General features: G+C 46.4%; 3 non-coding genes across 3 annotated transcripts; all 3 read right to left on the bottom strand.

Annotated features, from left to right (window-relative positions):
* Positions 1-6702: 6702 nt before the first annotated feature.
* Positions 6703-6774, bottom strand: trnap-cgg (transfer RNA proline (anticodon CGG)). The gene has a single exon. It is a non-coding gene; the product is annotated as a tRNA-Pro (tRNA).
* Positions 6775-9042: 2268 nt separating this feature from the next.
* On the bottom strand, positions 9043-9114 carry trnap-cgg (transfer RNA proline (anticodon CGG)). Its single transcript has one exon. It is a non-coding gene; the product is annotated as a tRNA-Pro (tRNA).
* Positions 9115-11371: 2257 nt separating this feature from the next.
* On the bottom strand, positions 11372-11443 carry trnap-ugg (transfer RNA proline (anticodon UGG)). Its single transcript has one exon. It is a non-coding gene; the product is annotated as a tRNA-Pro (tRNA).
* Positions 11444-12020: the final 577 nt, after the last annotated feature.

Raw genomic sequence — 12020 nt, 5'->3', positions numbered from 1 at the left:
GTGGGTCTGGTTTGGGTATGACCAAATTTCATTGTTTATATTTAAAGATGATGTTGCTCTGTTGGCTTTAATGGACCTGGATATTCAACATGTACTGCAGTGGTTTTGTAGTCAAGTGTGACATGGTGGGGATGAAAATCAGCACCTGCAAGTTCGAGGCCTTGGTAATCTACTGGATAAAGGTGGCTTGCTATATCCAGGTTGGATGAGAGTCTTTGCTCCAGGTAAAGAAGTTCAAGTATCTTGGGGTTTTGTTCATTAGTGTGGGAAGTGGGTAATTAGATTGGCAGGCAGATTGGTGCAGTGGCAGCTGCAATGAAACTGGTCAATTGGTCACAGAAGTGTCTGTTGAAGTAAAGGAGGAGCTGGCCCAGAAGGCAAAGCTCTGGATTTACAGGTTAAACTACATTCCTACTCTCACCTATAAGCTTTGAGTCATGACCAAAAGGACAAAATCTTCAATACAAGCAGCCAAAATGAGCTTCCTTCACAGGGGTGTACCATAGAATTAAGGTGAGGAGCTCTGTCACTTGGTGTAGACATGGCTTAGGCATCTGTTTCAGATGCCTTCTGGATGCCTACCTTGGAATGCCTACCTTGTCCCACTGAACGGAGGCCCTGTGGAAGACCCATGACATGCTGGAGGAAGTGTGAAGTGAAGTCTAAAGTACCATGCTGAGACAGCTGCCCCTGTGACCTAATTCAATTCAATTAATCTTTATTTCTATAGCACTTGTACAAAGTAGACTGTGTCAAAGCAGCTTAACATAGAAGTTTTAGTAACTAGTTTAGTCAACTAGCTTTGCCAAAAGAAATAAATAAATAAATAACATTTGTTGGACACTAATTTGTTCATTTCCATAATACATTACTGTGGTGGGGAGAGCGTGGCCGAACACCTGAAAGGGGGAGAGAGAGTGGAGACACCGGCGGCTGGTCAGTAGCCCAATCAGAAATAATTAATAACACCTGCTTTCTCTAGTGACTGGGTCGGAGAGACGCCTTCTTAAGGGAGCGAGAGAGACCAGTCAGGAGAGAGAGAGAGCGAAGCAACAACCACCACATTGAGGAGCTTGTTGTTGATCCCTTAAAGAAATAAAAATAAAGAAATTTTGTCACTACCTTACGCCGACCCTGTCTTCTTCTTCCCTCACAAAGAACCGTACAACAGTGGTGCCGAAAACCCGGGAAGAAGAAGAGATCTCGTTGCCAAGATGACCACTCCGTCCACCAGTCCATTTGCGGAAGTGATCCAGGCGCTCGCGGTCCTCCACCGTGAACAGCACCAGGAACTCCTGGATATTCGGGCTGAGCAGGAAGAGCGCTTTAAAGTCCTGGTGGAGGCCCAGCGCGAGGACCGCGAGCTCGTCTGGAGTCTGCTGGACCGGGAGATCCAGCCCGCCATAACATCAGCCACCCACCCTCCCATAACACTACACAAAATGGGGCCCACAGATGACCCGGAAGTTTTTCTCGACTTATTCGAGAAGATGGCCAAAGCGTGTGGGTGGCAGCGGGCCAATTGGCCGGTACGAGTCATCCCGTTGCTGTCGGGCGAAGCCCAGACCGCCGCACAGCAGCTACCGGCCGAGGATCTCCTGGACTATGCTCACCTGAAGCGAGCCATACTTCAGCGGGCCCTTCGTATTTGCCCAGCAGCTCCGTGACGCCTGCCGCAGATGGCTGGTACAGGATGACCGGACCATCGCCCAGGTCGGGGATGCCATGGTACTGGAACAGTTCATCGCCCTCCTTCCCTCCCGAACATCGGAATGGGTCCAGTGCCACCGGCCAGACGATCTGGACACGGCCATCCAGCTGGCGGAGAATCACCTGGTAGCGAGGTCCAGGGTCGGCGAAGTAACCTCTCTCTCTCTCTCTCTCTCTCTCTCTCCCTGTCCCACCTCTGTCTCTCTCTCCCCCCACTCCCAGGCCCAGATCACGGGGACCGCCCATCCCGGCGCCCCGGAGGCGAACCCAAGGCCCGGACCCTCAGCGCTTCACGCCTCGCTGGGGCGCTTATCGGGATAGAGATGGGGACGCCCGAACTATGGGCGGATATCAGGCGCCGACAGGTCTCTCTCCGGCCCAATCGGTTGGTCCTGCTGGCCCCGGGGGTGTAACGGGAAGGTCTGGGCCGGCATGTTGGCATTGCGGGGGGAGGATCATGCCTCCAGGAAAGTGCTCCATAATGGAGGTGGGGGCATTGATCCGCCTGCCCGACGCGCCAGCCGTCGCCCCCGGTCGCAATGGGCTTATCAAATACCGGTGAGTATTAAGGGGGATACCTATCAGGCCTTGGTGGATTCAGGCTGTAACCAAACCTCCATCCACCAATGCTTGGTGCAACGCTCGGCATTGGATAAGAGCCGCACGGTGCAGGTAAGGTGTGTGCACAGAGAGGTAAGACACTATCCGCTAACGGCTATGAAAATTCAATTCAGGGGAAAAAAGCATAAGGTGAAAGTAGCGGTTAATCCACACCTCAAACACCCGCTAATCCTGGGGACGAATTGGCCTGATTTTAACAAATTACTGGAAATCCTAAGCGCGGGTGTGTCTTGTAAAAAAAAAATCGCCGAATAGGGGGCGGGTTGCTCAGCTGGGGGAATCCCAAGTGATGACGTCACGCGCTGACTCAGGGGCAGGGCCGGGAATTTCCCGGTGGAAAGACTTTCCCCTAGAGCAGTCGCGTGACGACACGCTGAGACATGCACTCGAAAGAGTGCAGGTCATTGATGGGAGAATCCTCCAGCCTGATCGACCCCTGTTCTATCCGTATTTTAAGATTATTAATGACAGGGTGTATCGAGTGACCCAAGACACTCAAACAAAGGAAGATACAACCCAATTATTAGTACCAAGGAGCCGTCGGGAAATGCTTTTCCAGGCGGCTCACTCGAATCCCATGGCCGGACATTTAGGTCAAGCGGCCACTCTAAATCGCCTCATGACCCGATTCTTTTGGCCGGGCATTCACGGGGATGTTAGCAGATGGTGCGCTGCATGCCGTGAATGTCAACTGGTGAACCCACCGGCCACATCAAAAGCGCCATTGCGCCCTTTACCAATTATGGAGATCCCCTTCGAGAGAATTGGTATGGATCTCATCGGGCCATTAGAGCGATCCGCACGTGGGCACCGCTTTGCATTAGTCCTAGTGGATTATGCAACGCGGTACCCGGAAGCAGTAGCGCTCCGTAACATCTCAGCAAAGAGTGTTGCGGAAGCTCTGTTTAGTCTGATCTCCCGAGTGGGGTTCCCCAAGGAGATCCTCACTGATCAAGGCACCGCGTTCATGTCACGTACACTACGCGAACTTTATGGATTATTGGGCATTAAATCGATTCGCACCAGCGTCTATCACCCACAAACAGACGGGCTGGTGGAAAGGTTTAATCGCACGCTTAAATCAATGATCCGTAAATTCGTTCACGAGGACGTGAAAAATTGGGATAAATGGTTGGAGCCCTTATTATTTGCTGTGCGGGAGGTTCCCCAAGCCTCCACTGGGTTTTCCCCCTTCGAGCTTCTCTACGGCAGACAGCCCCGTGGGGTTTTGGATGTTGTTAGAGAGGTTTGGGAGGACGAGCCTTCACAAAGAAAAACGAAATTCAATATATCCTGGACCTACGAGCAAAACTCCACACACCGGGGCGGCTCTCTACGGAGAATTTGCTCAAGGCCCAGGAGGAACAAGGCAGGCGATATGATAAGGGCACTAAACTACGAAAATTCACAAAGGGAGATAAAGTCCTTGTACTGCTGCCTTCTTCCAGTTCCAAATTACTCGCCAAGTGGCAAGGGCCGTTTGTGGTCACACGACGAGTTGGCGATCTTGATTATGAGGTGGTGCGAACGGACAGGAGAGGGGCACGTCAAATTTACCATATTAATTTATTAAAACTGTGGAGGGAGCCGGAGGAGGTGATGCTGGCAGCACTCGTTACCAGCGAGGATGACCTGGGACCGGAGAGTGTTAACCGGAATGGGGCTAACACCCTGGTCGCCGGGGGTGACCATCTTTCGCCCGCGCAGCTCACCGATGTCCGGCGCCTCCAAATCGAATTTGCAGACGTGTTCTCCCCCCTACCCGGTCGCACCAACTTAATTCAGCACCACATCGAGACCGAACCAGGCGTGGTCGTAAGGACCCGACCGTATCGCTTGCCTGAACACAAAAAAAGGTGGTTCAGGATGAATTAAGAAAAATGCTGGAAATGGGTGTAGTAGAAGAATCCTGCAGTGACTGGGCCAGCCCGATCGTTTTGGTACCCAAAACAGATGGGTCGGTCTGGTTTTGTGTGAATTATCGCAAATTAAATGCTGTGTCGAAATTCGACGCGTATCCAATGCCGCGGGTTGACGAATTGCTCGACCGGTTAGGTGCTGCTCGCTATTATTCGACATTGGATCTGACAAAAGGATATTGGCAGATACCCCTAACTCCTTTATCCCGTGAAAAAACGGCCTTCACTACGCCGTTTGGTTTACACCAATTTGTGACGCTTCCGTTCGGGTTGTTCGGGGCACCGGCCGCGTTCCAGCGCCTGATGGACAAAATACTGGCCCGTCACTCGGCATATGCCGCTGCTTATCTGGATGATATAATCATATACAGTAATGATTGGCAGCGGCATATGCAACATGTGCGGGCGGTGTTAACGGCGCTGAGGCGGGCCGGGCTTACGGCCAACCCGAGGAAGTGCGCGGTTGGGCGTGTGGAGGTGAGGTATCTGGGCTTCCACTTGGGCCATGGGCAGGTGCAGCCCCAAATTGATAAAACTGCAGCAATTGCAACTTGTCCAAGACCCAAGACCAAAAAGGAGGTAAGACAGTTTTTGGGTCTGGCGGGATATTACAGACGGTTTATACCAAATTATTAGGACCTCGTCAGCCCCCTGACTGGTCTTACTAAAAAGGGGGAACCAGATACTGTCCAATGGTCGGAGCAGTGCCAACAGGCCTTCACCGAGGTTAAGGCTGCACTTTGCGGGGGGTCGCTATTGCACGCTCCTAACTTTGCTCTCCCCTTTCTTTTACAAAGATGCATCTGAACGGGGTCTGGGGGCGGTTCTCTCCCAGGAGGTTGAGAGTGAGGAGCGCCCGGTGCTGTACATCAGCCGGAAACTGTCCAACCGGGAGGCTAGGTACAGCACCATAGAAATATTAATTCACAAAAAATTCTGTGAGACCGATCCACTCTACTCTTTGTTCATGTTGTTTTTGTTACGTGTGTCAGCAACTCCCTGGAGGCATATTACAGTTCACAGGCAGTAAAAACAGCCCAGTGGCCTAATGGATAGGGCACCAGCCTTCAAAGCTGGGGATTGTGGGTTTAAAGTACCAACTGGGTTGTCTTTGATGCAGTTCCTTTTAAGTTGACTGTGCAAGACAATCCAGTGTTACCTTTAAAAAGCTAGGTTCATACCCCTAGTTCAAAAAGACATGACAATGGAAAACTCCTCAGAGAAGCTGTTTTGTCATTAGGTGTACTAAAGTACTGTTTTCTGAGTTACAAGAACTTCCTGAGCCATACATCAGATATGACAAAAGCTAGTGTTGACCCAGTGGCCTAATGGATAAGGCATCAGCCTTCGAAGCTGGCGATTGTGGGTGAAGTCCCATCTGGGTTGTCTTTGTTGGGTTACATTTAAGTTGTGTGAAACAATTCCGACTGGTCAACTCAAAACTTAGGCGGGATGATCTGAGGACAATAGGTAGCTTTGAGTTCTCAGACTTGCTGCACACTTCAAATACGATTCATCCAATCTTGCTTGAATCTCACTGTCACGTTACAAAGCTAAAAGGTTCTGCTGAGCTTTGGTAATGGAGATCTTGACTTCAAGTACCCCGTGGCTTTCAACTAATGGTCTCATGTTAGGTGGATGATGATGAAATGTAAACAAGAAAATAGCTGCAGAAAGGTTGTGATTGCAAGTTAATAAGAGTGGCCTTGTCTGGAATTTGAAACTCAAGACCAGTCACACCATACGCGAGAACCATGCCCCAGGACCAATGAGACCAGAATGTGGATGATTGCACAAAGAAAATGTTTGTCCATTGGTTGCACACATCTTATTTGACGGAATGCAAACTGGCATCGAGATCCTAAAGTGCAGTTTTCCATGCGTTGGCATCTTGTTGAAGGCATACAAAAAATCCATGACAAATGATTGGCGAAATGGCCCAGTGGCCTAATGGATAAGGCATCAGCCTCCGGGGCTTGGGATTGTTGGTTCAAGTCCCATCTGAGTTGTCTTTGAAGGTCTAATTTCAATTTGGGAGCAATGTTTGGTGGATGAAACACGGTAGCTGTGAAAACCTTCTTGAGTTGTGTTTGCATGTCATAAACTTCCTGCATTGCCATGCATATTACCTGTTATGACTAAAAGGGTAACGAGATACCTAACGTGAAAGGCCATTTTGAATCCTGCATGGTGCCTACAGAGAAGAGACTGTGTACAAAGACAAAAATGGTGCTTACATACAAAGCTGGTGGGTTGTTCAAGATCCATAAACAAATCTAACAACCGAATCACTGCCGCTCCTTTTTTTGTCTGTATAATTGTACATTTTAGACTGATTTAGATCAGAAGTCCACTAAATGTTCATTAACTAAAGTCACAGCAAAAGCTGCTACAAATATCATAGAAACACCTTGGATTGCACAGCTCCGCCTCTTTTTTGATGACAGGCGTAGGGCTCGTCCGGGATTTGAACCCGGGACCTCTCGCACCCGAAGCGAGAATCATACCCCTAGACCAACGAGCCCTGTAGAAACAATCTGCAGTGCCACAAAAAATTCTGTGAGACCGATCCAATGAACTCTTTGTTCATGTTGTTTTTGTTACGTGTGTCAGCAACTCCCTGGAGGCATATTACAGTTCAGAGTAAGTATAAAACAGTTCAGTGGCCTAATGGATAAGGCACCAGCCTTCGAAGCTGGGGATTGTGGGTTTAAAGTACCAACTGGGTTGTCTTTGATGCAGTGTCTTTTAAGTTGACTGTGCAAGACAATCCAGTGTTACCTTTAAAAAGCTAGGTTCATACCCTTAGGTCAAAAAGACATGACAATGGAAAACTCCTCAGAGAAGCTGTTTTGTCATTAGGTGTACACATCAGATCGTCTGAATGCAATATGGCATAGGGATCCAAAAGTACTCTTTTCTCAGTAACAAGAACTTCCTAAGCCATACATCAGAAATGACAAACGCTAGTGTTAACCCAGTGGCCTAAAATGTATAATTGTACATGTTAGACTGATTTAGATCAGAAGTCCAATAAATGTTCATTAACTAAAGTCACAGCAAAGCTGCTAAAATTAACATAGAAACATCATAGTGAGCACAGCTCCGCCTCTTTTTCGATGACATGCATAGGGCTCATCCGTGATTTGAACCCAGGACCTCCCACACCCTAAGCGAGAATCATACCCCTAGACCAACGAGCCCTGTAGAAACAATCTGCAGTGCCACAAAAAATTCTGTGAGACCGATCCAATGAACTCTTCATTCATGTTGTTTTTATTACGTGTGTCAGCAACTCCCTGGAGGCATATTACACTTCACAGGCAGTAAAACCAGCCCAGTGGCCTAATTGATAAGGCACCAGCCTTCGAAGCTGGGGATTGTGGGTTTAAAGTACCAACTGGGTTGTCTTTGATGCAGTTCCTTTTAAGTTGACTGTGCAAGACAATCCAGTGTTACCTTTAAAAAGCTAGGTTCATACCCTTAGGTCAAAAAGACATGACAATGGAAAACTCTTCAGAGAAGCTGGTTTGTCATTAGGTGTACACATCAGATCGTCTGAATGCAATATGGCATAGGGATCCTAAAATACTGTTTTTCTGAGTTACAAGAACTTTCTGAGCCATACATCAGATATGACAAAGACTAGTGTTAACCCAGTGGCCTTATGGATAAGGCATCAGCCTTCAGAGCTGGGGATTGTGGGTTCAAGTCCCATCTGGGTTGTCTTTGTTGGGTTACATTTAAGTTGTGTGAAACAATTCCGACTCATCTTTTCAAAACTGAGGCGTGATGATCTGAGGACAATAGTTAGCTTCGAATTCTCAGACTTGCTGCACACTTCAAATAAGATTCATCCAATCTTGCTTGAATCTCACTGTCAGGTTACAAAACTAAAAGGTTCCGCTAAGCTATGGTAATGGAGATCTTGACTTCAATTACCTCGTGGCTTTCAACTAATGGTCTCTTGTTAGGTGGATGATGATGAAATGCAAACAAGAAAATAGCTGCAGAAAGGTTGTGATTTCAAGTTAATGAGAGTGGCCTTGTCTGGAATTTGAAACTCAGGACCAGTCACACCATACACGAGAACCATACCCCAGGACCAATGATACACGAATGTGGATGATTGCACAAAGAAAATGTTTGACCATTAGTTGCACACATTTTATTTGACGGAATGCAAACTGGCATCGAGATCCTAAAGTGCAGTTTTCCATGCGTTGGCATCTTGTTGAAGGCATACAAAAAATCCATGACAAATGATTGGCGGAATGGCCCAGTGGCCTAACGGATAAGGCATCAGCCTCTGGGGCTTGGGATTGTTGGTTTAAGTCCCATCTGGGTTGTCTTTGAAGGTCTCACTTCAATTTGGGAGCAATGTTTGGTGGATGAAACACGGTAGCTGTGAAAACCTTCTTGAGATGTGTTTGCATGTCATTAACTTCCTGCATTGCCATGCATATTACCTGTTATGACTAAAAGGGTAACGAAATACCTAACGCGAAAGGCCATTTTGAATCCTGCATGGTACCTACAGAGAAGAGACTGTGTACAAACACAAAAATGGTGCTTACATATAAAGCTGGTGGGTTGTTCAAGATCCATAAACAAATCTAACAACCGAATCATCGCCGCTCCTTTTTTTGTCTGTATAATTGTACATGTTAGACTGATTTAGATCAGAAGTCCACTAAATGTTCATTAACTAAAGTCACAGCAAAAGCTGCTACAAATATCATAGAAACACCTTGGATTGCACAGCTCCACCTCTTTTTTGATGACAGGCGTAGGGCTCGTCCGGGATTTGAACCCGGGACCTCTCGCACCCGAAGCGAGAATCATACCCCTAGACCAACGAGCCCTGTAGAAACAATCTGCAGTGCCACAAAAAATTCTGTGAGACCGATCCAATGAACTCTTTGTTCATGTTGTTTTTGTTACGTGTGTCAGCAACTCCCTGGAGGCATATTACAGTTCAGAGTAAGTATAAAACAGTTCAGTGGCCTAATGGATAAGGCACCAGCCTTCGAAGCTGGGGATTGTGGGTTTAAAGTACCAACTGGGTTGTCTTTGATGCAGTGTCTTTTAAGTTGACTGTGCAAGACAATCCAGTGTTACCTTTAAAAAGCTAGGTTCATACCCTTAGGTCAAAAAGACATGACAATGGAAAACTCCTCAGAGAAGCTGTTTTGTCATTAGGTGTACACATCAGATCGTCTGAATGCAATATGGCATAGGGATCCAAAAGTACTCTTTTCTCAGTAACAAGAACTTCCTAAGCCATACATCAGAAATGACAAACGCTAGTGTTAACCCAGTGGCCTAAAATGTATAATTGTACATGTTAGACTGATTTAGATCAGAAGTCCAATAAATGTTCATTAACTAAAGTCACAGCAAAAGCTGCTAAAATTAACATAGAAACATCATAGTGAGCACAGCTCCGCCTCTTTTTCGATGACATGCATAGGGCTCATCCGTGATTTGAACCCAGGACCTCCCGCACCCTAAGCGAGAATCATACCCCTAGACCAACGAGCCCTGTAGAAACAATCTGCAGTGCCACAAAAAATTCTGTGAGACCGATCCAATGAACTCTTCATTCATGTTGTTTTTATTACGTGTGTCAGCAACTCCCTGGAGGCATATTACACTTCACAGGCAGTAAAACCAGCCCAGTGGCCTAATTGATAAGGCACCAGCCTTCGAAGCTGGGGATTGTGGGTTTAAAGTACCAACTGGGTTGTCTTTGATGCAGTTCCTTTTAAGTTGACTGTGCAAGACAATCCAGTGTTACCTTTAAAAAGCTAGGTTCATACCCTTAGGTCAAAAAGACATGACAATGGAAAACTCTTCAGAGAAGCTGGTTTGTCATTAGGTGTACACATCAGATCGTCTGAATGCAATATGGCATAGGGATCCTAAAATACTGTTTTTCTGAGTTACAAGAACTTTCTGAGCCATACATCAGATATGACAAAGACTAGTGTTAACCCAGTGGCCTTATGGATAAGGCATCAGCCTTCAGAGCTGGGGATTGTGGGTTCAAGTCCCATCTGGGTTGTCTTTGTTGGGTTACATTTAAGTTGTGTGAAACAATTCCGACTCATCTTTTCAAAACTGAGGCGTGATGATCTGAGGACAATAGTTAGCTTCGAATTCTCAGACTTGCTGCACACTTCAAATAAGATTCATCCAATCTTGCTTGAATCTCACTGTCAGGTTACAAAACTAAAAGGTTCCGCTAAGCTATGGTAATGGAGATCTTGACTTCAATTACCTCGTGGCTTTCAACTAATGGTCTCTTGTTAGGTGGATGATGATGAAATGCAAACAAGAAAATAGCTGCAGAAAGGTTGTGATTTCAAGTTAATGAGAGTGGCCTTGTCTGGAATTTGAAACTCAGGACCAGTCACACCATACACGAGAACCATACCCCAGGACCAATGATACACGAATGTGGATGATTGCACAAAGAAAATGTTTGACCATTAGTTGCACACATTTTATTTGACGGAATGCAAACTGGCATCGAGATCCTAAAGTGCAGTTTTCCATGCGTTGGCATCTTGTTGAAGGCATACAAAAAATCCATGACAAATGATTGGCGGAATGGCCCAGTGGCCTAACGGATAAGGCATCAGCCTCTGGGGCTTGGGATTGTTGGTTTAAGTCCCATCTGGGTTGTCTTTGAAGGTCTCACTTCAATTTGGGAGCAATGTTTGGTGGATGAAACACGGTAGCTGTGAAAACCTTCTTGAGATGTGTTTGCATGTCATTAACTTCCTGCATTGCCATGCATATTACCTGTTATGACTAAAAGGGTAACGAAATACCTAACGCGAAAGGCCATTTTGAATCCTGCATGGTACCTACAGAGAAGAGACTGTGTACAAACACAAAAATGGTGCTTACATATAAAGCTGGTGGGTTGTTCAAGATCCATAAACAAATCTAACAACCGAATCATCGCCGCTCCTTTTTTTGTCTGTATAATTGTACATGTTAGACTGATTTAGATCAGAAGTCCACTAAATGTTCATTAACTAAAGTCACAGCAAAAGCTGCTACAATTGACATAGAAACATAGCTCCGCCTCTTTTTCGATGACAAACAAAGGGCTCGTCTGGGAATTGAACCCGGGACCTCTCGCACCCAAAGCGAGAATCATACCCCTAGACCAACAAGCCCTGTAGAAGCAGTCTGCAGTGCCACAAAAAATTCTGTGAGACCGATCCAATCTACTTTTTGTTCATGTTGTTTTTGTTACGTGTGTCAGCAACTCCCTGGAGGCATATTACAGTTCACAGGCAGTAAAAACAGCCCAGTGGCCTAATGGATAAGGCACTAGCCTTCGAAGCTAGGGATTGTGGGTTTAAAGTACCAACTGGGATGTCTTTGATGCAGTTCCTTTTAAGTTGACTGTGCAAGACAATCCAGTGTTACCTTTAAAAAGCTAGGTTCATACCCTTAGGTCAAAATGACATGACAATGGAAAACTCCTCAGAGAAGCTGTTTTGTCATTAGGTGTACACATCAGATCGTCTGAATGCAATATGGCATAGGGATCCTAAAGTACTGTTTTCTGAGTTACAAGAACTTCCTGTGCCATACATGAGATATGACAAAGGCTAGTATTGGCCTAATGGATAAGGCATCAGCCTTTAAAGCTGGGGATTGTGGGTTCAAGTCCTATCTGGGTTGTCTTTGTTGGGTTACATTTAAGTTGTGTAAAACGATTCCGACTGGTCTTCTCAAAACTTGGGT

This window comes from Danio aesculapii, chromosome 4 (assembly GCF_903798145.1).
Source record: "Danio aesculapii chromosome 4, fDanAes4.1, whole genome shotgun sequence".
NCBI lineage: Eukaryota > Metazoa > Chordata > Actinopteri > Cypriniformes > Danionidae > Danio > Danio aesculapii.
Note: the sequence above shows the minus strand (reverse complement) of the source record. Positions and strands in the feature narration are given on the sequence as shown.